This window comes from Macrotis lagotis, chromosome 3 (genome assembly GCF_037893015.1).
Source record: "Macrotis lagotis isolate mMagLag1 chromosome 3, bilby.v1.9.chrom.fasta, whole genome shotgun sequence".
NCBI lineage: Eukaryota > Metazoa > Chordata > Mammalia > Peramelemorphia > Peramelidae > Macrotis > Macrotis lagotis.
Window position 1 is genome coordinate 206,491,463 of NC_133660.1, and position 26,254 is coordinate 206,517,716.

Sequence of the window (26,254 nt, forward strand, 5' to 3'; positions counted from 1 at the left end):
ACAAAGCACGTAAGTGGTGATATCAATTTATCTTAACAAATTTTGATCTCATAATTCTTTCTACAACATCACACAGGTCCTGCTTTGTGAAGTTGCCAGCATCATACAACATTATTATTATTATTAATATTATTATTATTATTATTATTGCTACTACTTATGACTTTTTCAAAAGCAATTTAATCTTTGAGAAGATTTCAAGTTGGGAATGACTTTTTAAATGACTTTTTAGCTGGTTTCTAAATTCATAGGTGATATATTCTTTTCTTCTTTCTCCTCTAATTTCTTTGAGACTATTGACCCATTATAATATAGCAATGGATGTCTAGCACTTTTGAAAGCACTGAAGCAGAAAAAGTCTATGATGCAGTCAGTAAAGAAAGTCAGCAGTTATGATATAAACAGGTTGAAGAATCTTAGAAAGAGCTATTGACATTTCTTGATTTGGAGAATTGATTATCTAGTTTCTGGATCTTATAAGGTAAGAACCTTTCAAGTATAGTAGATAACACTCAATCAGGGATGTCTAATCTGGTTTTGTGTGTGTGTGTGTGTGTGTGCATACATGTAGATACACATATCTATATATTTGTATCTATCAATTTATCTATCCACAAACACATTTGATCTGGTTGCCACCAAGATGCATTCAATGTTATTCTTCACAGAGTTGGGTGTGTGGGTGAGTATGGTTCAACAGCCATATATTATCATTCATTTTATTCTCACAAGCACACTTTTTCCCCAGCAATGCAATCATTAAGTAGATTTTGAGCTCCAGATGGATGTAAGCTGCAATGATGGCTTGGTTTTTTTTCTTCTATATCTCTGGATCCGTGGCACTTATTAATGTTTGCTGTATAAAGAGAAATTAACATAGTCTGTCAGTAGAAAAACAGGTGAACATTCTTTTTAAAAGCACTTTTATTTATTTTTTTCACATTACTACAATAGTCACGTTGTATAAGTAAACATAACCCCCTCCTCCACACGCAAAGAGAGGAAAACCTCAAGAAAAATAAAGTGAAAGAAAAAAATTCATTCTGTATTCAGATCCATCATCTCTGTCTATGGGCTGGTTAGCATTCTTAATCATAAGTTAATAAGAGAAATTGTTTCAATGTTTTTCCCACGGTGGCCATAGCAAGCTGTATTTCCCTCCAGCCTATTCTTCCCTATCCCCATTTATTCTATTCTTTCCTTTCTCCCTATTCCTTCTCAGAAATGTGTTGTATGTGATTGCCCTCTCCCCCCGAACTTCCTTCTCTTCTTTAACCTATACCCCACTCCCCTCCCCCTGTCCTCTTTCTCCTATCCCTTTCCTCTCCTATTTTCCTCTAGGGTAAGATAGATTTCTATTGAATGTGTTTGTTATTTCCTCTCTGAGTAACGTCTGATGAGAGTGAAGACTCACTCATTCCCCCTCATCTTTCTGCCTTCCACTCCATTGAAAAAGCTTTTTTTTTGCCTCTTTTATGTGAAATAACTTAGCCCATTCTACCTCTCCTTGCTTGCCTATTAACTCTAATAAATTATACCTTCATATTCATCTCCCTCATGTGCTTTGTCAATATATGTTCCCTCTAACTTCCCTAATAAATGAGCAGGTTCATATGGTTCATATGAGTTATCAGTATTTTCTTCGCATACAGAAATATATACAGTTCAACATCATTAAATTCCTCATCATTTGCCCTTCCTGTCCACCTTCTCTATGATTCAACTGAATCCTGTACTTGAAGATCAAACTTTCAGTTCAGCTCTGGTGTTTTCAAAAGGAAAGTTTAAAAGTCCCCTATTTCATTGAATATCCATCTTTTCCCCTGAAAGAGAATGTTCAGTTTTGTTGGGTAGTTGATTCTTGGTTGTAATCCAAGATCTTTTGCCTTCCAGAATATCTTATTCCTAGCCCTACAAGCCCTTAATGTAGAAATTGCTAAATCTTGTGTTATACTGACTGTAGTTGCACCATATTTGAAGTGTTTCTTTCTGGTTGCTTGTAATATTTTCTCCTTCTGGAATTTGGTCATAATATTCCTGGCAGTTTTTATTTTGGGATCTCTTTCAGGAGGAGAATCAATGGATTCCCTCAATTTCTATTTTATTCTCTGCTTCTGGGATCTCATGGCAATTTTCCTGGAGAATTTCTTGAAAAATGAAGTCTAGACTCTTTTCCTGGTCATGATGTTCTGGTAGCCCAATAAGTTTTAAATTATCTCTTCCAGATATGTTTTCCAGGTAAATTGCTTTTCCAATGAGATATTTCACATTTTCTTTTGGTTTTATTTTATTGTTTCTTGATTTCTCTCACCAAGTTATCAGCTTCCTCTTCCAAATTTTTCCTCTTCGTCCCTTACTTGCTTTTCAAAATCTTTTTTAAGTCCTTCATAGCCTAAGTCCAATTCATATCTTTATTGAAGGCTTTGCATATAGAAGCTTTGACTTTGTTATCTTCTGAGTGTGTATTTTGAGCTCCCACGGGACCAAAGTCATTGTCTATGGTAGATTTTTTTTCCTTCTGTTGTTTGCTCATTTCCCTGCCTGTGACTTGATTTTAACTCTTTGTTAAGGTAGGACTCTGCTTCCAGGGTGGAGGATACACTGTCCCAAGCTTTTGAGGGCTTTTGCAGTTGTTTTCAGGATACTCCTAGGGACCTCAGTTCCTTCAAGACTTTAGGAGGTGCTCTGTCTGCTCTCCTGATCTGTGCTCTGGTCTCTGGCTGACCACAAACACTCTCCTCTGTCCTGGAACTGTGAGCAGGGTCCTTGTTCCATTATGGCAGTAAAGCTCTTTATCCTGAGACTGGTACCCAGACTGAAACCTTGATCTGAGACTGGGCAAAGTCACAAGTCCTGCCTCAGGATAGATAACAGAGAGACCTCTGAAGTCTCCCCTGATCCCCCTTACCATCTATGGACTGAGCACTCAGCAATAATTCAATTTTAGTATTTTTAAAAAATATGCAGAAATTCTTGGGCAAGGAAGAAGCTGAAAGAGAAAACAACTTTGTTTTGCCAAAGTGGAGTAGCGGAGAAAACAATTCATTTTGAATTAAAAGAGAGAGGTTTCACTAATGACCCCATGACTAATCTATTGTGTGATCTTGTGCAAGTTGTCTCACATCCCTCGGCTTCAGTTTTCCTGACTATACCTACCAAAGTAAGCATGCAGAATAGAAGAGCTATTGGATATGAAGACAATTTGTAAACTGCAAAGTACTAAAGAAGTTTGAATTATTTTGATTTTCTATAATAAATTTGTTTTATCCCATGGGTAATAAGAACTTGGGACTTTAAAATAAAAAAATATTTTATGATTTATACCATAAATTTTCACACTATTAAAAAATGTTTAGATGTTTGCCAATCTTTTTAAAATAACAAATTATTTTTATTGCTTGCCAAGGCCATACTTTACTGTTGAGAAAAAATTATTTATCAATCTGTATTATGACAGAATCTATATCAAAATTTAGGACTTTGAAAAAATATACCTTAGTCTTCATTTTGTTTGGAATGATAAACTCCTCTGGGAAGTCCAGTTATAGGTATTCATTCATAGCTCTTTTGGGGGAGCATTCTAAGAATTATTTATTCATTTCAAATCAGGAAGCATTTATGGAGTTCCTACTATGTACAAGGCACTATGTTGCTGATACAAAGACAAAAAAGAAATAACACTTATGCTCAAGAAGTTTACTTTTTATTTGGGAAAACAACATACACAAGTGAATAAATACAAAGCATATATAAAAGTAAACTGAGATTTAATTACCACATGAGATGTAATTACTTTCCTCTAATTTTACCCAGGTTCTGAAAATGAGATGTCCTCTCCAAGGTCAAACCTATACTAGTTTACCTAATCTCATTCATAGTTCAGAAGGTCACTAGGATTAGGGGAGAGAATATAGATGGATCCTTTCAAAACCAATTTCATTTTGGGGTTATATGAAAGGAAAACCTAAAAATGTATTAATGCTTAGAATAAGCTCCTTCTCCATATGGATAAGTTGCTTGGTTTGGTTTGGTTTGGTTTGGTTGGATTTTTTTCTCCAGATCCTAATAGTACTGACCCTTGGTAGGTGCAAATCAAATCCTTATTGAATACAGCTATTCACCAGTATCCAAAATATATGTAAACATGCTCAGAAAATGTCTTATTTACCCATCAAATCCAAGTTTTGAGTTCAGTGGTTTTGGGTAAAGCATTAATGCTTGAAATCTTTTTCAAGTGAATTTCAACATTACTTGACTAATTTTAAAAAATGCCCAATGTTGGTCTTTTTCCATACCAGAAGATTTTTGGGGATGGAGGGATATTTTTTAATTATTACTCGAAACTATGTTAAGCAACTAGAAGAAAAAAAGTGACTTGTTTTAAATTCAAAATTAACATATTCCTTTTAATCTTTCTTTAATCTACAAAAAAGCCTAGTATGTAGGAAAGTTGAAAGACCCATTTTCTTCCCTCTTTTACTTATTTCCAGCAGCATGCCTTTTAAGAACATAAACATCATGATGACAAAGAAAGAAACAATGATCTATTAGAAATTATGTATTTTGCTGTTTGAGCTGTTGATTAAAAAAAAACAAGTTGCATGCTAATGACTTGAATGAATTTTAGATGCTCTTAAGTTACCTGGCGGACATAGAATTAAATTGTTGCTATATTCTTAAGGGAAACTAGGATACAAAATTGGAAAAGAAACTCAATATCCCTCTTTCTACCTAAACCTGATCTTCTTCCTAATTTTCCTAGTTTAATTGAAATCTTTTCCACGATCAACCATAGTCAAAAACATGGAGTTATCCTTGCCTCTTCCTTCCTTCCTTCCTTTCTTCCTTCCTTCCTTCCTTCCTTCCTTCCTTCCTTCCTTCCTTCCTTCCTTCCTTCCTTCCTTCCTTCCTTCCTTCCTTCCTTCCTTCCTTCCTTCCTCCTTCTGCATCTAAGCAGTTATCAAATCTTACCTATTCTACCTGCCTTAATATCTCTCAAATCTCTCTCCTCCTTTCCATTCACTTCTACACTTAGCTTCCCTAAGAGAGTGATAATCTCTCTGCCTTTGTTCAATCTATCCACCATTCCTGGAATGCACAGTCTTCAGCTTCCATAAGGTTCTGCTCAAGAAACAGTTCTTCCATAATATCCTGACATGACAGTTATTAGAGAATCTGTCATCTGTCTCTATCTCTCTCTCTCTTTTCCATTCTCTCTCTCTCTCTCTCTCTCTCTCTCTCTCTCTCTCTCTCTCTCTCTCTCTCTCTCTCTCTCTCTCTCTTCCTGTCTGTCTTTCCCCCTGATTCTGGCTATCTGTATCTCTTTTCTCTCCTCTCCTGCCTCCCTCTGGTAAAGATGAAACTCCCTTGAGCACTGGGACTATTTCATTTTTATCTTTATTCCTGATCACTAGCACTATGCCTCACATGTATTTGGTACTTTTGCTTTGTGAATTGAACAGAAAAAAAATTAAACAGGCTAATCAATACTTTAAGATGCTATTAGGGTATAATCACTATCCTCAAGGACACATGGATAACAGAGCTACCAAGTTTTAAATGGAGAACCTATATCCTCAAGGCAAATTTGCCTAATTTTTTGTTCTTTGGTGAATAGGATGACCAGGGAAGATTTAAGATTATATAAGAGGGCAGTATGACAAAACTTTGGAAGACTGAAGGAATCATATTTGATCAAGTGTATTTGTTCATGAAAATGCTTCTTGTATGTAGTATTTAAGTGACAGAAGCAAATGAAGTCTTTTCCTAGTTAAAACAGGCATCCCTGTTCTTCAGACAAATTCAAAATATCTGATGAAGAAAGCAAAAGATAGAAAGGCAGGTAGGATTAGTGTGCAGTTGGGCAGTGTGGTTGTAGGGGTCTGGTAGGATTAGTGTGCAATTGGGCAGTGTGGTTGTAGGGGTCTGCATCCCTGGACACTTCCCTTCCTCTATTTCCTGGTCAGTTCCTCAGTGGTTCCAGGAGAACAGCTAGGTATTGTGTTTTTTTTTCACTCAAGATTTCTAGTGAGTCTGAGTCAGAACTCACATCATATATACTAAGGTCCAGCTCATGATAACATCCTTGGAAGTATTCTTTGATAATTGTATGTACATTCAAATTCAGTGAAAGATAAAAAACATAGAGATCTGCTTCAAATGACTCCCTCCTTTAGGAGTCTTTCAAGAATAGGAAAAAAAAGATTGATCTCAAGTTGGCAGAGTCATAGAAAGTTCAAGATAAATGGGCCTCAGTTACCCAACATGTTCTTTCCTTTGGAGGAGATGTACACCTTCCTCATAAAGGTGATTATTTCCATATCTCCCCTCATGATCTTCCATAAGACCACCCTACAATCCAGCATCATAACTTTTAAGATTGCCTCAACATGGTTCTTCTAAGAAAACTCTCCCTTCCTAAGCTCATAGACTGACTGTATAGTCCAATGTCCAAGTTATCCCAGCTTAACTGAAATTGGTTATCCTTTGGCTAGTGCCTTCTGCATCTTCCTTATGCCATGCATGACTCAACCAAATTTTTCCACCAAATTTCTATCTAAAACTCTGGATGCTGGTATGATACAGAAAGCATACAACTTCAAAGATCTAAGCTTCTAAGGAAGTCAAGGTGTGAGGGGATCAAACAAGGCATTCCAAAGCCCCAAATACTGAGAAATAGATCCAGGGAAGCTAGTGGAAAGGACAGATTTACACAACTATGTGAGAAAGACTGACAACTGTCACTCTTTATCTTCTGAAACTGTTTCATGATGCTCTTGGACTGTTCTTTTGATACTTTTTCTAGAACTATCAAGAGGTTTGAATTCTAATGCCTGATGAAACTCTGATAATAGCTCAATTCAATTTATTTATAATTCCAGGTATTTTATAGATTAATGATTTCTCCAAACCTCTTCAACTCTCATACCCTCAAAAAAAAAGGAATTCTATGACATGTAATTACTATTAAATTCCACAGGAGAAATAAATAGGCAAATCTTCATTTTTTTTAATTAGGGTTTCTTTGCTTTTTTTTGTATCCAACTTAACTTGTCAGTGTTATACATATATATCTCTTTCAACTATAATTTATAGAAATATTCCCAATCTATATTGATAAGGGGATTTTCTCATCTATAGATTTCCTATATTCATATGTAGAGCATTGACTTCCCTGGCATCCACAGCCAGAAGGTCAGGTATTTTATATTTTATCATACTCTCATATTGGAGCAGCTAGATGGCACAGGGGTAGAACAATGGTCCTGAAGTTGAGAGGACCTGAGTTTAAATCCAATCTCAGATCTTTACTTGCTTTGTGACCTTGGTCAAGTCACTTAGCCCTGATTGCCTTGCCTCCAGGGCCATCTCCAATAATCCTTGCAAAAAATGATTGGTAGAAACTACTATTGTATATATTTGGAAAACAAATGAAATATTTACATATAAAAAGGGGGGGAAAATCTAAAAAACGGTTGGTGAGGGAAAAAAAAAGAAATGTGCTGACCCAGTTTACTTCAGACACAATGTGCAATCTGGGATGTTATGTGTATGCTTGAAAAACTACAAATTTTGACATGGAGCCAGCTGGTAATTTTTCTTTTCATTTAGTCCCTTTGCATTGCCCCAATTTAGTTTTCATACAAAATTTTTGAGGTTTTTATGACTTAACAATGGAGATTAGAGAATGAAAATCTTAAGTCTACAAAACTGGTTAATGGTATCATGAGATGAACATTTTGTCATAGTGGAATGGCAATGGCCCTCAAAGCCAAGACCACTAATACTAGCAATATAACTTTGAGCAAGTCACTTATCCTGTCATTACTCAAGGATAATATGGTTCTTTTCATGACTTTGCCTACTATTCTCCATTTACAGTCCACCAGAGAGGTAGCAAAGAGAGAAAGCCTCCCTGGAAGCAAGGGGAATCTGATTTCAAATTCCTGGTCTGAGATATATCAGCTATGTGACTTAACATAAGTCACTTAACTTGTCAGTGTTATACATATCTCTTTCAACTATAATTTACAGAAATATTCCCAATCTATATTGATAAGGGGATTTTCTCATCTATAAATTTCTTATATTCATGGAATCACTGTCCTAATCCCTATCCCCTGTTATACACTCTATTTCAACCAAAATTTCCTAGTTTCATCATGCCCTTTCTCATTTTTGTGCATTCATGCAGGCCAACATTCATTCCTCAAACATCTTTGCATTTATTAAAATTATTTTCTTTTTTCGAGATCCACTTAAGAGCTTTCACTAAGCCAATACTTAACCTAACCCATCCCTATGCCTATTTCATTCACATAACCTTTTATCTAGACCTCTCCTCTGCAGTTATATAGCACCCCCTTTATACACATTATTATTATTTGTCCATATAAGTTGTCTTTATTATTGGATTACAATTTCTTTGAGAGTAGGACTTTTAAAACATTTCCTATTTTATCATTCTATTCCCAGTACCTAGCATGATGCCTTAATCATGGTGATATATTAATAATAATAAAACAACAATAGTTTTAGTAGCATTTATAAAATGTTCTAACATATGCAAAGCATTTTAGTGATGCTATTTTATTTTTTCTCATAATAATTAATCTATTGATGCTCTAACACTCTGTTAAAACACTTCATCTTGACCTCCAGTCTGATCTTAGTCATTGTTGGGTCAAGCTTATGCTTGAAATGACATGTTGGATTTAGAGGTCACACTACATAGCTTAGGAAAGACTATTACATAGTTTGCCTATTGTGTAATATCTGGAACCAATTGCTAGACCACTCCCCAACCCACTATAGAAGTGCATTTAAGAAAAGAGTCACCACTTTTCACTTTTATTGACCCGACTTTAACCTTGCAAGGATATCTATCTATCTATCTATCTCTCTTAGGCCACATGTTCTTGGACTAAATCCACTAAAGAACCATGGGCCCCTATGCCATGTGGACAAACTAAGCCAGTCTTTATAGCTGTCTCTCTCTCTTTCTCTCTCTCTCTCTCTCTCTCTCTGTCTCTCTCTCTGTCTCTCTGTCTCTGTCTCTGTCTCTCTCTCTCTCTGTCTGTCTCTCTCTCTCTCTCTCTCTCTCTCTCTGTCTCTCTCTCTCTCTCTGTCTCTCTCTCTCTCTGTCTCTCTATCTCCTGGCCTAGCCTGTCCTCAAATTCTTTACTGCTTCTCCAAGAGGAGTAAAGGTTTTAATCTGTACATTTTGTAGGCTTCTATAATCAATCCTGAGCAGTTTAAAATCCCAGGATTATATGTGAATTCATTCACTTTCACCAACTCTCCATCTTCAATTTAAGGACACCAATCATCTGATAACCATAAAACTGGGAGGAAGGTGTAATTATTATCCCCATTTTACAAAAGGGCTAGAATAGCTGAAACAGATAAAAGGATAAGATATTTGCCCAGAGTCACATAGTAAATGACTGAGCCAAATTTAAACTTCAGTTTTCCTGATTACTGATCCAATGTTCTATAAAATACTTCACAATGTTTTGGAGGTACTAATTATATGCTTGATGAATTGAGCTGAATTTGAGGAAGTTTATAATTTAGGGGGAGAAAGACTGTAAAAACCCAGGAAAGCACTTTGCAATGCTAAATCACTATATCAATAAATGCGAGCTAACATTATCTGAATTTGATAATATGAAAAAACATGAAAATAATGTGACAATATAGTGCATGATTTAGAAGTGAAAAATAAACTTTACCAATTGGGAGATAGAGTAAGGTATCATGGGATAGAGTGGTCAAAAAAAGATTTTAAGGAAGACATTAAGATAGCTCCTGAAGATTGTAGAGATATGAGTAAGACAGGAAAAGAGGAAACAAATTCTGAAAATCACAGATGAAAAACAAACTTGAAAACAACAGCAACCAGAAATAATAAAATGAGCAGTTGAATTTTTAAAATGATTAACCAAATAGAAAAATCTTTATCTAATTTTTTTTTTTGTTTTTTTTGTTTTTTGTTTTACAATATAGAAGAAAACTGTTTTACAGAAATCAAAACATGGAAAGGGAGAAACCACAACAGATAAGAGGGAAATAAAATAAATTGCTTAAAATCAGTTTTCCTAATTATATGCTATCAAAACAGATAGTTTACATCAAATAGATGACTACTTATAAAAATATAAGATACTCAGATAAAAAAAGAAATAGAGAAACAAACAAGGGAGGAAAATTCAAGCAGATGTGTTTGTAAGAGAATGAAATCACACATTCAAAGAACAACTAAATTCAATACTACGCAAATTACTTTCAAAAACATAGAAAGAAGGAATTATACTAAATTCTTTTCAAAACAATTATGGCGCTGATACCTAAATTGCAGGGGGAAAGGAAAAGCAAAAAAAGAAAATTATTTTAATGAATGCTCTAGCAAAAGTGCTGAACAAAATGTTGTTAAACTATGTTAAAATATTTTAAAGATACAATCAATTTGGACTTTTGCTAGGAATACAATATTTGTTCAGCATTAGGAAAACTAAATATATAATAGACCATATTAATAACAAAAACAATATGAATCACACATTGCTGATTATATCAATAGATGCATAAAAGGCTTTTGAAAAATAAAATAATCATTCGTATTTTTTTAAAATACTAGAAAGTATGTTTTGGAAGCATATTTTTAAAATCTTGTTTGTGGAGCTGAAAATATTAAGCAATACTATTTTTTCTGATCCTTAAAAAATAACAAAAACCTTTTTGCAGACTCTTTAGAAAGATCCCTTGGAAAGGTGGGTAATAGGTTAAGAAAGAAAAGATCTTGCAAAAGGAAATGGATTAAGGATAAAAATTGAAGTTGAACAAAGAAATACTCCAGTCTTCTTTATCCCCTGAAAGGATTAGCCTAAGACTTGCCCTAGGGAAATGCTCTCTCTTTTGTTCAAAGGGAAGCACCATCTTTCATTATTTAGAAGATATTTGCCCACTTTTATCCAGAAGAGATTCTTGATATTGATCTGTCTGAAAGGAATCCTGGTGATTCCTTGAAGAGTATGATCCAAAAAGGAATGAGATGGTGATATTGTTTCTCAATTATTCTAGAATAACTATATATTATGCATTTTATTTTTGTAGCAAGATAGAAAATTAGCTAGATGGCATAATGGAAAGACTACTGGTTCTGGAATTAGTTAAGGATGCATTGTAGGGAAAGAGTTAGAGTCAGGAAGACCTAAGTTTGAAATCTATCATAGCTACAACCACATACAAGACCCTAAGCAATTCACTTAGTCTCTCTTGCTCTCAAGTTTCTCTTCTATGAAATGAAGATAAAGTAACAGAACACAAAATAATATAATAATTAAGGTTATTCCAGAATCAACTGAGATGGCATGTAAATCACACTACAAACCTTAAAGTCTTATGAATCATTTATTATTATTATTATTAGAAAAAAATTTTCACAGAAAATTTACCTCATAAAGGTCTAATATTCCAGATACATAAAGAATTGATACAAAATATTTTTTTTAGGTTTTTGCAAGGCAAATGGCATTAAGTGGCTTGCCCAAGACCACACAGCTAGGTAATTATTAAGTGTCTGAGACCAGAATTGAACTCAGGTACTCCTGACTCCAGGGCCAGTGCTTTATCCATTACGCCACCTAGTTGCCCCTGATACAAAATATTTTTAAAATCCATTCTCAAAAGATAAATCATCAAATAACTTGAATAAGCAGTTATTAAATGAAAAATGAAAGCTATCAGGTTCACAAAAATGTTTCAGATCTCCCTAATAACTAGAATACTATATATTAAAATCATACTGAGATCCCACTTCACATGTATCATAATAACAAAGATGACAAAAGAAAAGACCAATTACTGGAGAAGTTGTGAGAAAATATATACATTAAGATATTGATGATAGAACTATGGATTAGTTCAACATTTAGGAAAACAATTTGCAGTTATACTGCCCAATTTACTAAACTTTATACATTCTTTGAACCAGAGATAATACTAACAGGAAAATATTCATAATGAATTGTGTACAGAAGGAAAGGACCCATATATACAAGAATATTTATAGCAGTTCCACAAAAAATTAAGGATTCATCAATTGGGTGATTACTAAATAAATTATGTCATATACATCTAATTGAATATATTATACCATGGGAAATTACCAATATCAAAGATTCAAAAGTATGTAAGAAATATAAAAATTGAAACAGACTGAAATGAACATGACCACAAGAACACTGTATATGATAACAAAAATAATATGAATAATATGACTTTGAAAGACTTTGGAACTCTGATCAAAGCAGGGAGCAAACAATAATGACTTCAGAAGAAATGATGAAACATACAACCCATCTCTTGACAGATCATAATGAACTCAAGGTGGAGAATAAGATAGGGATTCTCAGACATGAGCAATGTATTGATTTGCTTTGCCCAATCATATGCATTTGTTATAATGGAAAGCTTCTACTCATGGAGGTAGGAGCCTGGGGGGGGGGGGGAGAGAGAATGAACTAATAAACATTTTTAATGTTTATGAAGAAGATTATTTTTAATGGAGAAGAAAAAATACAGAAAGGGATAGAAAGAATTGAATCTTTTACTATTGTTAAAATTTTTATATAATGATATTTCTTAAAAACAATATATATGTATATATGTATATATCAACCTCATAGTTTCTTATTCCAGTTTTTTATTCTTTATTTACTATGGACATATTTGTATAAATGATTAAGTTCATATTAAAAAAATTCTTTTAAATGGGCTTTGTCAAATAATTAAGCATGTAACATTATCAGAAAACAAAATTATATTTCCCTACATATCTTAGTCAAATAAACATTTGTTAAGTCCCTATCTTGTGGAGAACTGTCCAAAGTATAAGGTATGATTAAAAAAAATAACTGAAAAGCAAGTATAATAAAATGAAACCAAATGAAGTTATTTTGTGAACTCCAAAGGGAACAGAATAAAGACAAAAAAAGTTTAATGAAAGAGGTGCTATTTTACTTGGTGGGTAAAGGAAGTATATTTTAAGAATACAGAATAGCATGCAGAAATTTAAGAGAACATAATATATGTTCAGTGAAAAGAGATTGGTCATTTGGCTGAAGTATTCAAGATAAGGAATTAAATGATATAAGATTGGAAAGAACAAAGAGTAGCATCTGTGGAGGGTCTCAAAAATCAGTCAGTCAAATATTTATTAGTGATCTACCATGTGCCAGACTCTGTGATAAGGGCTGAAAATTAAAAAAAGAAAGATTGAGAGAGAGAGAGAGAGAAAGGAGCTTACAATCTATCTAAGGGGGAAAGATAAAATTCAAAACTCAAAAAGGAAGCTGAAAAGTAGGCAGAAAGTAAAGGGAAGGTTCCCAGACAGGAAAGTGATAGAAAACTCCAAAACTCCAAAGGAGCTTAGCTAGGTAGGAAATGAGGAAATGACTGGCCTTAGACACCCCCTTCCTGAAATGGAAATTTGGGGAGTAGATCCAATCAGAGGTGGTGGTGGGGGGGAATACTGATAAGTTATTAGTACAAAGGTTGGTGGATTTCTTAGGTGGGACCATGATGGGGATGTTCAAAGGATTGTAGTCAGAGGAGAAAAAAAGAATTTAAGCTTTATTCTATAGGCAAGTTACAATCTACAGATTATCTAAAACTTATGTGATTCTTAGCAGCCTCTGCCTACTTTTCTAATACACTAGCATTACCAATGCCACTCTAGAAATAGACATGAGTTGCATAAGACTGGGGGCCACTTTGTGTCTTTCTTATCTTTATGGGTTGTCATGATATATCTATATATGTATATATCACACACACATATATATATATGTGTGTGTATGTATGTATGTATATGTATATATAATCAACTGACCAAAACACTGGGGATAAGTCTTTCCATGATGATTTGGGCTAGAACTCAAAAAGTCAATCACTGATGGCCGCTATTTTATGTTTTTTTTTTTCCCAGCAATGTAGAGAATGCCAGAGCTTGAGAACTCAGGATCACTCTATGACATGATAGACTATAAAAGTTCAAATCTCTGGTCATTAATATCAGTGAAAGCTTAAAATATATCTTTTACAAATATTTCTGCCATTATCATGGAGGTAATTCATCATGGAGCCCAAGAAGAAGATGCTTCCCTATAAATGAAGACTTTCCAAGGCTGTCATATGAAGATGAGTTTGTGATGATTGTACCAAACCCCTTTGTTGTGGAAGGGACCCTGAAAGGTTCTAAGTGCCCAATCTTGTTTTGTAGAGGATTATGAGAGAACTCACATAGATTGGAACCTGTTTCAGCTAGGCTTAATTATATATATATACATTCTTAGACTCAAGGAAAGAAGGGTTTTAAGATAGCTCACTGATTATGAGGTAATAGAGGATTGGTTATAAGGAAAAATTTTGAACCTTAGCCAGGTACCCCATAGGTTAAGTAATTTTCCCTTTGCTAAGTTTTCAAGGATGGAGTTAGAGAGGAAGGGAAGACAAACAGGGAGGGGGGAGGGGGATCTTAGAGGTAATGGTGCAAGGTAATGCTCTATCTGAGAAGACAGTCATACTGAGATCAATTTGCAAAAATAATTGTTGGTAATTCTCTGTCTGGGACTCTTTCCCAGATTGTGTTACAATATCACAGTTTACCTTTTCATTTCAAAGTCCAAGTTATTCGCTTCAGTTAACCCCAACACCTTAAAGCTGTGGAATCTCTTAGACATGATTTGTCATCAGTCTTTTGAATTATGAGCACAATTGTTTTCTAAAAGAAAATGTTGTAGTCACTCTGTAAAATATGCTAGTTCTTCTCATTTCACTTTAAATTAATTCATAACATTCTTTCAGGTTTCTCTAAATCATTCCTTTTGATAAAACAATATTATATTCATATCATTACATTCATAGGTTATAATTTGTTCATCTGTTCCTTAATTAATGGTCACACACTTTACTTTCAATTCTTTATTAAAAGAAAAAGTGCTGTTTCAAATATTTTCCTGCAATTTGGTCTTTTCTAACTTTCTTTAATGTTTTATGGGTATATAGATGAAGTAGGGGGTATTATTGGATCATAAGGTATACTTAAGCTTAGTGTCTTTGGAATTATATATCCAAACTGCTTTTCTCTTTATTTTATAAAGAAATTGAGGTCCAGATAGAAGTTGATTTAAAGACACACATGGCAGGGGATACATTCAGATGCAAGATTTCTGAGTTCTATTTCTCTGCTCTCACCATTATATCACATTTTTTCCATATTATTAGAAACCTAAAACCATGGTTAATAGTTAAAAAAATGTTTAAAAATTGTTGCAATGTGCAATTTTGTTCAATAACTTCTATAAAAATGTATGTGTGCATATTATTTATCAGTATCACTACCCTTTATCAATACACTTTAGATTTGTTCATATGGTCACTGTAGAAGTCTAAAGAAAAGTGTTAAGCAGCAGCATCATTCCCGTTTTGGAGAGCCATCAAAGAGAGACCCGGGGTTTCAAACCTAAATCGCCTACAGTCTCCAGGAGTGAAATTGTTATCAAAGACCAAAAAATCCTACTACAATATAAATCTAGAGGGACCAAGCACACCAGAAAATCCTCTCAAAAGGAAAAAGACAGAAAAAGAAAGAAGACTTCTGTCTCAAAATAGACCGAAAAATTTTATATTGCCTATCTCCTTTTTCTATGATATTATGCAAAGATCACTTATTTCAGATTTAAGGAACTTGATTTCTAATCGAGGCTCTGTTACTAATTAGCTATAGGATATTCATTGAATCACTTCACCTCTCTAATTTACTTGTCTGAAGCTGGTGAGTCAATGAACAGGCAAAGGAAAGGTTGTTGTCCAAAGTCCGAGCAAAAAAGTAGAGCTTAAAAAAGGAAAGGACCAGAAATAGCTGAAAGTTTAATTTCTACTTAAAACTTTCTCATAAGCAGCAATTAAGTAGAACTACTTGTATACATTAAGGATTAGAAAAGAACCTGGTAACTGTCAATCAAAAGCAGCTGAACAAGCTAACAGAAGGGGGAGGGGAAGGTGAGACAAAGCTCTGGAAAAAGGCAGAAAAGCCTATTACAAGATAAAGCTTCAGTCAGGAACCCTACCACTGAGATTAGATATTAGAAGTTTGCCTTGGCTTTTAGCCATAAGAGTTAGCCATCACAACTACTAAAAAGAATGACAATCAAGTAAGGCAATTCCAAGAAGACAAAGGGAATGTAACAATGATTGTATTTTTGCTTCCATCAAGGCCAATTAACAGGTATGTTTACAGAAAAAAAGCATGAAGTGAATAATTGGTTATGGGAATATTATGTTAGAATAGGATTTAAATTTCTGGACCATGATTTCAGATTTGGGAATGGCATTGTTATGACCAAGGATGGAGCCTACCGAATGAGGGCTAATAAAATATGTATTTACTTGGTAACGTACTAATCCTTTTTAAATTTATTTTTTCCTGGAAATGGAATGAGGAAATAAAAACTATCTACATATATCAACTAAGCCAGTCACCACAGAAAACATAGGGTTTCCTAAAAATACTTTAATGGCTGGAAACTGAAACAAATTTGAGACATATTTATCACAAGAATATCACCATCAATGATTAAGACAATTCTCAGATGAAGAAATTAAAACTATATTTAGTTATATGAAAAAATGCTCAATATTGATTAGGGAAATGCAAATTAAAACAACTCTGAGGTACCACCTCACTTCCTTCATATTAGCCAAAATGACTAAAAGGGAAAATGATCAGTGTTGAGGGGATGTGAGAAAACTTGGACACTCATTGTTGGTGAAGTTATGAACTGATCCAACCTTTCCAGAGAACAATTTGGAATTTCGTCCAAAAGGCAGTAAAACTGGTCATACCCTTTTTGACCCAGCAATATCACTACTAGGTCTGTATCTCAAAGAGATCACAGAATTGGGTAAAAAACCCACATGTACAAAAATATTTATAGAAGCTCTTTTCATAATGGCAAAGTTGGATTGTCCATCACGTGGGGAATGGCTGGAGAAACTGTGATATGTGAAAAGATGGAATATTATTGTTCTCTAAGAAATCATCAGAGACTAGACTTCAGAATAGCTTGGAAAGACTAGCATGAACAGATGAAGAGAGAAGTGAGTAGAATCAGAAGCACATTGTACACACTAACAACCATTGGGTAATGATCAACTATGATGGACTTGTTCATTTCAGCAGTACAATAATCAAAAATAATTTTAAAAGATTTGCGATAGAAAATGTCATACAAATCCAGAGAAGGATCTGTGAGCTTAAATGTAGACCAAAGCTTACTATCTTCAATTTTTAAAGTTGTCATGTATTTTATCTATTTTTCCTCTCTGATTTTTTTTTCCTGTTTGAATGATAATATGGATCTATGTTTAGCATGGTTATATATTGCTTTCTTTTAGGGAGAGGGGGAAGGACAAGAAGGAGAGAGAGAGAGAAACATTAAACTCAGAACCTTGCAAGAAAAAGATTGTTGAAAGCTACCATTGTATGTAGTTGGAAAAATAAATAAATAAAATATTCAATAAAAAATGATATCACTGCAGAGGATTAGTAATTTATGGACAACTATATACAGAATGAGGCACAATAAAATCCATAGACACTGTGTTAGCATGATGGATCAGTCAATCAATCTTCATGTGTGAATTACAAGGTAATAGAAATGACTATTTAAGAGAGAATTATTGTTGTAAAGCTAGGCAAATATATGGTATCAGGTGGAAATGAGCAGCCCAGTGATTGGCTTCTACTAGTTCCATAGAAGCAGCTCTATTATTTAACAGGGTTCACACTAAGCCCCTCCTTCCTGCACTTTGACATCAGCTACAAATGAGAGGGAAATAATTCAGAAATAGAATATATAATTTTCTGAAAAAAATGCAAAAAATATCCAATTCAGATGAAACATTTTTCCTATATTTGCTTGAACAATTGGCCCCAAAGTGTTATCATAATGTTCACCTAAATATGGAGGGCTCTATTAGTGCTCACCAGAGATTTGTCCTTAGTCCAATGATGCCCAATATTTTTACAAAGGACAAGATAAAAGCATAGCCATAGATGATCCTTTTATGATGAACTGAAAGTGAAAGTAAAGAAGTTAAAAAATGGAAAAGGTTCAAAAACTATATTGGCAGGCCAGAACAATGAACTCAACCTAGTAAAAAAAAGCATCTAATTTTGATGAATGTAAAATTCTACACTTGCATTTTAGAAAGCAGTTGTACAGATATAGGATGAACGTGGCCTGGCTAGAATACAACTTTTGTAAAAGAAATCTCTCTAGGTTTAATGGATTTCAATTTCAATGTGAAACATTGTGAGCATGTATATATGAATGAACACACTAGTACACACATTAAACAATCTTGGGGAGGTGACGGCTAGATGACGCAATGAATAGAGCACCGGCCTGGAGTCAGGAGTACCTGAATTCAAATCCGGCTTCAGACACTTAATAATTACCTAGCTGTGTGGCCTTCGGCAAGTCACTTAACCCCATTGCCTTGTAAAAACCTAAAAAAAAAATCTTAGGCACGGGCATTAGAGAGATATCATCCAAAATGAATGAATCAATAATTCTACTGAACTCTTCCTTGGTAAGACAATACTTAGAATATTGTAACCAGTTCTGCATGCCATATTTTTGTCAGGGCACTGTTAAATTAGAGAGTAGCTCAGTATTATGAAGAGATTAGAGGCTGGAGATGCAAGCCTGTCCAAAGAAACTTAAGTTGTTTAACTTGGATAAGAGAAACTCTTTGGGGAAATAATAGTTACTTTCAAGTATTGAAGGCTGTCAAGCTGAAGAGAGATTGTTATGTTTGGCTCCAAAAGGAAGAACAAAGAGCACATTTTGGTCCTATGGAAGGAAAACATCCTAATAATCAGTCATCCAAAAAGTATAAGTGGCTGCTTTGGAAAGGTCATGGATTGTTTATCTATGGTACTCTTCAAACAAAAGCTAGATAACCATTTCTTATTTAAAAAAAAAATCTGTTGTAGAGGAGAAGATCCCTTCCAACCTGAAAATTCTTTGATTTAGTCCTATATGGTACTTTCCAAAACTGACATTTTGACATATTCCTCTTTCATAATGCTATTATGAAGCGTTTTTACAAGGATGGCTAATGGATATTGCAGGGACATAGCATTACATGGATAACCTTTGGATTAAATACAAAATAATAGACATTTATTAAACACCTGCTGTATGCAGGGTAATATGTGAAGTTCTGAGGCAAACACAAAGACCCCTGCCTTCAAGGAATTTACAATCTGGTAGGAAATAAAATACCAACACAGATATAATATAAGATATTGCTATAAATAATATACAATATTACACGATAATGAATTACCTAAGCAAGGATTATAAAAGGTCTGAAAGGGAAGGACATCACCAGGTGGGGCAACCTTGAAAGTTTTTATGAAGACAGTGATATCTAAATAGGCATGGACATGAATTCAATACATGAAGAAAGGAAAGAAAGAATTTCAAGTTTGATAAAGAAATTGCTCTTCCTCATTTATTCCTCTATTATTATGGCCAAGAAACAGCAAAGTTTTACCAAACACTTAATCTGATGCCTCAATGATTAAGAAGATGGTGATGTGTTCTCAAAGGCAGTATTAATGGAACACAAGGTTTGCACATTCTGTTAAGTTAGGAAGGCTTTGAATATAGAAACAGTGACAAATGGTGGTCATTCTTGGTGAGAACAAGGAGTTTTATCATCAGAAAGTTGAAAACTGGATATATAATTTTTCAGTCACAGCAAGTCATAAAGGTCACTTTCTAACACATGGAGGGGCTATGATCTGTCAGTGGAGGATTCACAAACATAATGTAAACACCAGATTGAGAACCAATGTCTTGAGAACCATTATTTTGGATGGAGCAGGCTAGCTAAATAGCTGTGAGATCCTGGGCACCAAACCTGATCTCTCTTTTTGAAAGTCATTTTCCTCTTCTGTAAAATGAGGAGTTGGATTATATGGCCTCAAAGATACCTTCTAGCTCTAACACTACAATCCCATGATCGATATCCATCTATGATCCTAGAAATATTGAATTAGCATCTTAGAAGACATCCAGTCACTTCCCTCTTCAGTCAGCCTCATCTTTGGTCTTTGTGCCATTCAGAAAAGCAATAAAATAGAACAGTTTTCTTGAGACTCATGGTCTCAAGAAAACTTGGGTCAGTAGTCATGAATCCCAATTCCTTGACTTCAGGGTCAGTTTACAATATTTACTTATTTACCTTTTCCCATTCATTGTTCATCCTACTTTCCCAACCCAATCAGTAACTCTGACATAAAAGTATCTGCTGACATTTTATTAAGTCCTTAAGTAGTAATGTATAAGATAGGTTCTTACAACTTGAAAATAGAGTTATCTTCCCTACCTACCCACCCCTATGAGGACAATATGAAATATTTGTAAGATTTACATTTCATGAACATTTAGAACTTCTTTATTTTCCCTGTTATGTCTCCAACATCACTTTCACAAATTTCACAAATTCACAGATTTCCTCCTTCCCTCCCCCACCTCCATCCTCATTGTCCCTCTAGGGCCCCAAGGATTCTCAAACCCTGGGGACAAACATGGTCCAAAGGATGTGCCAGTTCTCTATACTAAAAGTTTTTTCTCATGTGTAATCACTTAGTTAAATTATTAATAGACAACTAGCAAAGTGAGTTGACAAAGACTAGCATTGAGGGAGTGCCACAGGGAGAGAATCCAAAGTCCCCCTCAATAAAACTCTTCATAATAAGTTATGAAAATTTAATTTCCTGAAAGAGGAAACACCAGTCATCTATTAGTTCTGGGTGTGTTTGTACTGTCACAGGCAATTTGCATTCAAGGAAACAATGGAGTATCATTTGCTTTTTTCAGAGGCCCCAGGAGAAACATAGCTTTTTTTTTCCTTTTAAAAGAAAAGACAGCTGAAAATCAGACCATCTTCAATCTCCACATTTCTAGTCCCAAAGGCAAGTTCCAGAAGCATTAGGGCTGGAGGAGACCTTCTATATCTTCCATGTGAGCAAGACTATGAGTTACATGTTTTTGTATCTTAAAATGAAGATCATAACATTTCTGAAAAAAAGTTTTTTTAAGTCAGATTTATGATTATCTTATAATATTAGATAATATATAATTTCCTGATGAGAAAACTGCCTGTATCAATGCATATTGTCAACTGCTTAGAAATTTATAGTCTCAGAGAGTAGCTTCAGACACTGTTAGGTTAAGGTACCTTCCCAGAGTTAGAAGGTTTATAAAAGTCAAGGAATTTAAAGACAGGTCTTCCTGACTCATATTGACTGTATCTAGTTTCCTCTTTGTTACTACCATTGGTTCCAAATTATCCGACAGAATTCTAATTTTCAGAAAAGAATATTCTCAAATAGAATACAGAATTTTGATTGGAATATAGAATCTTGATGTTTTTTGATTTAGAAAATTCATGATGTCTCAAAAGCCTTGGGATGCTTTGATATCTTAAAACTGCACCAAAATTTTTAGAATCCTCTTTGTAATGTTCTGTAACCAGATTAGAAGCTTGAAATGACCTGAAAAAAATTCTTTTTAGCTTTTAAGACTCTTTACTATGGTGATCCAACTCATCTTTTCCATGATCTTTATACAACATTCCCCCTTCTATATTCTGAGATACAATCAAATCAGTCTTGGTTTTTGCTCTTCACATAGGACATGCCATCTCCTGTGTACATTCCTTTGCCATGGCAAAAGAATTTTCACTGGCACAGAAATATACTAAACTTGAGCTGGATTCCCTTCTCATCTTTTCCTTATAGAAGGTTTTTCTTCCTTCAAGACATAGCTCAAGTATGACCTTCTTCTTGAAGTCCTTCCTTATCCACACCCCAGTGTCAATCACCTCGTCCCTTTCAAATGTTATTTTCAACTGCTTTGCGTTTATTCTATTATGTATATATATATATATATATATATATATATATATACATAAATATATATATTTTTATTCTAGGTACATAAATTATATATATGTAGGCATATATAAGCACATTTGTCTCTGATATTAGAATATAAACATATTTTCTTTAGATAGTATATTTTAATTACATTTTACAATGAAAAAACTGCCAGATTTCCAGATAGTTTGTGCCCTCTCCAAAGTTATACAAAGAGTAAGGGCTTGAATCTGGAACTGAATCTAGGTCTCATTCTACATCTAATCCTCTTCCCTGGTTTATTGAATTCAACATATATTTATCAGTTTTTATATGTTAGAAAAGTGCTAGAAATTTGGGATATGAAGACAAAAAAGAAGTCTTTACTTGAGCTGAAGGAACTTATATTCTACTGAGGAAAAAATTGTACAAAGAAAAGTAAATGTAAAGCATACAGAAAAACAATTAAGTCTTTAAATGTTATAGGTCCTAATTCTCTCTCTCCTCTCTCTCTCTCTCTCTCTCTCTCTCACTCTCTCCCTCCCTTCCCCACCAGCTCTTTCCAGATTCTACAATCTGTAGAATGAATAACTTGATTTGCCTCATTATTATATGACCATGACCGTTTCCCAAAGTCTTCTGAACTTTCCCTAAAAAGTTCCAAAATTCCTTCTTCCTACTACTCTTACATTTAGTCTTTTCTCTCTGCTTTGTTTTACCAACATTGCAAACAAGTCTCTTTTGATTCAATTTCAGATTCAAGGCTTCCCTATGCATTATGCTATTACACTCCAATGAAGATGGAGGATAAGGTATGGGGGGAAAGGGAGGAAGCTGATCTTTCTGCTTTAGACCAGTAGAGAAATTTGAATGCCACATGCAAATCTGAGAAAATTGTGCATTACAGAAATAGGTGAACTGTGCAGATCCCCACTGAGATGGGATATGGAAGTAGAGTCATAGGAATTCACATAGATGGCAAAAATAGCTTTTGGTTTGGAGTGTGAGGATCTAACATTGAATCTCATTCTACAACTGTCACCTGTTTACCAGTAGCCACTTTTCCTCTCTAGCCTCAATTTCCTCATTTGCAAAATGATTGGGCTAGGCAAGATGATCTCTAAATCCCTTTCATTTCTCAATCTGAAATCCTATTAGTTCAAAGGAGAATGGGAATTAATTGTTTTTTTCATCCCAAATTATTAAGCCAAGTCTTTTTACCTATGCACCCAGCAGTGTGGGCTCTCTACCTCTTTTCCTCTATGAGGTTAGGTAAAATAAAGAAATAGAACAACATTTTTCCCATTTTTAATCCATGATATAGACTCTTAGGTCCCGCTATAGTTTTATGCTAAACATGTATTTTTTACTATCTCATATTAGAACATTCTGATAGAATTTAGAGCAGGTATTCATAATTTTAGATGAGCCTCAAGGAGATTATATGACTTGCCCAAGGTCACACAGGTAAAAAAGGTAGTATAGCCAAGATTAAAAGTCACATCCAAATTCATTCATCTTTTATCAACATTATAAAATCATCTGCACATTCCTACATTTAAATTTTGCTTAGGCAAGAGTTATTTAAATCTTAATTTGAAAATAATATTGAAGTGTTCTCAATACCTAGATTCTAGACAGGAAAAATCAGTAAGAAAACAATCAATACATAAATGAATAAAGAATCCTGCCTTTAAAAAGTAAATTTCAAAAAATATAGCCCACATTTTCATTTTGTTAGTTTTCCATTTGAGCCACATCTGAGCTAAGCTATCCAATCCTGATCCATTCCATTTATGGCTCTATCGTCTTTTGTTTGGTTGAATATTCAACATCTTGGCTTCTTCAGAAAGGATTGAAGCACTTTATCACCACTAATCAATATGCATAAACCATCAGAATATATTAGTTCTTGTGATCCTTTGACAAGGTTTGAAGAAATAAAAATGAAAAATTCACGTCTGACTTGATATAGTGCCCTCAGCCTCTTAGCCTACCGATAGTGACAAATTTGCTGGCACTTAGTTCTGTCTGCATTGCTCCAGTCCAGGGCCCTGGGAACAGGGAGATGTTCTATTATTCAAAGGCCTGCCATATTGAAATGCTTTCTTGAGTCTATACTGCTCTTACTAGTTTTAATTAGAAGTTACAGCAAAATTAAATTTCTATTTGTGGCCTAAAAAATCTACACAAAACAGTTTCTAGGGGGGAAGACAAAGGAAGATAGGGTCCAAGTTATTTGGAGATTATTTCAATTGAGTTAATGGGTAGGTAAATCAACCTGGAGAACTGAGCATGATGGAAATGGCCTGAAACTACCAACACAGTCTCTAAGGCAAAGTATTTTTGGCCATGAGCTTTATAATCCTGAATTTCTCAGATGCTGTTTTATGCTTCCACAGATCAGGAATCAACCAGACGAGTATTTCCATTGTTGCTGTTACAGTATGGAGAGAAAAAAACAAAAACAAAAAAACCCAAACTATTTCTTTCAGGGTCTGTGAATGTCAATCCTCTTGGCTCTGATGATAATTTAGTACAGAGCACAAGACTTGGAGTCTTAAGGACCTAGGATCAAATCTGGCTTCTGAAACTAATTATCTGACCCTAACCAAATTCTATAACTTCTGGGGTTCACAATTTTTCCATCTGGAAAATGAGGGGATGACCTTTAAGGCTTTTTCTGGCTCTGGGTCTTGGATGCTATAACCTATTAGAAGCAGAAGTATCAATTAACTCATCATGAGTTAGCCATTGACTTGTTATGGCAATTTAAAATGATGTCCTTGCTTGTAGAATCAGACTCTTAGATTTGAATCCCTTTCTACATATTGGAATCTTAGACGAATTATTTCCTTTGTCTGAGTCTCACAACCCTCATTAGATTTAATTACTAAGTAGTACTGCTACCCTCTAGCCTAACTTAATTCACAAATTAGAGAATTGGCAAACTAGTCAATCACTGAGGGCCACCATACTTACTCTGATGTTCCATCTGTCTCTGGCAAACATGCCATGTTTTCAATTTTAGCTAAAGAATAAAAATTCCCATTTTCCCCAACTCTGACTCTTTTTGGGTAACTGCATTCAGAATATTAGTCAAAGGTGTTGATATGAATTTAGCCAATTGAATGGCTATGATCTTTCATCCCATAGGAAAACTCTACCTATCCCCTATCTAATTTACTAAACTCCAGGCATTCACTATGCCATAATAGTATCTACCACACTAACCACCTGAAAAACAGTGATATTCACTGTATACAGTGTTTTATTCACAGCCACATAATCAAAGGCTTTTTTTTAAAGAATAAAATCAGTAATCCATTTAAATTCTACATTTTATCACTGAAACTTCTACTCACTTTAGCACCACTATATAAATTCAGATGTTTTAGGAAAGAAATTGTCATTTGCTGCCAAAGCTTCCTTCCCTTCCTTTGGTAATGAGTAAAAAAATTCATGCTGTAGAACACAATACACAAATGCTGATCTATGTACAGTCTCCAATAGAGGTTCAGTCAAGTTAATGGGAGAAGGAGGGGTAGAGACACAGATGCCAGCTTCCAATGCTGTGGTTTTTCTGCTGACAGGCAGAAACCTCCAATTATTTCTCCAACTTCCTCTTGACATGCCAGTTTTTGGCTGGGCTACATAGGATTCTAAAGTTTCTTCCCAGCATGATCAATAGTGAAGTCAGGAGATTGAATTCAAGGATAAACCCCAATGCAGAGATCTATTCTTTTGGCCTCCCCTTCTTTAACTTTCTAACCTAGATCTTCAGATAACTTATTCTGCCTCCCCATCCCCACCCCAGCTGTCAATTCTCATAATATGCACCCTAGAACTTGTTCTTATTCACTTGGGGATTTTTAAGATCTTTTATGTTTGGCATGCCTGACTTAGAGAATTCTGTGATAGTTAAGATAAGATGCTTCATATTTTTATTACCCAACTCAAACGTTGTTAAACAGTAATTTTTTTTTCTTTTTTCTTTTTAGTTTTTTGCAAGGCAAATGGGATTAAGTGGCTTGCCCAAGACCACACAGCTAGGCAATTATTAAGTGTCTGAGACGGGATTTGAACCCAGGTACTCTTGACTCCAGGGCCGGTGCTTTATCCACTGCACCACCTAGCCGCCCCTAGACAGTAAATTTTGAAAATATTAAAGTATGATGAACTGACCTTCTCATTCTCCCCCTTTGCTCTCACTATTTCCCATGCCTGGAACACTCTTCTTTTGTACTCTAC

The 26,254-nt window shown here is 34.6% G+C and overlaps 1 long non-coding RNA gene across 3 annotated transcripts in view; it reads right to left on the reverse strand.

Moving 5' to 3' along the window:
• Positions 1 to 739: 739 nt before the first annotated feature.
• Positions 740 to 26,254, reverse strand: part of LOC141516392 (uncharacterized) — a 143,129-nt gene continuing 117,614 nt past the window's right edge. For all 3 annotated transcript variants that reach the window (XR_012476684.1, XR_012476683.1, XR_012476685.1), the window contains one exon: positions 740 to 856. This is a non-coding gene — a long non-coding RNA (uncharacterized LOC141516392). The remainder of the gene's footprint in view (positions 857 to 26,254) is intronic.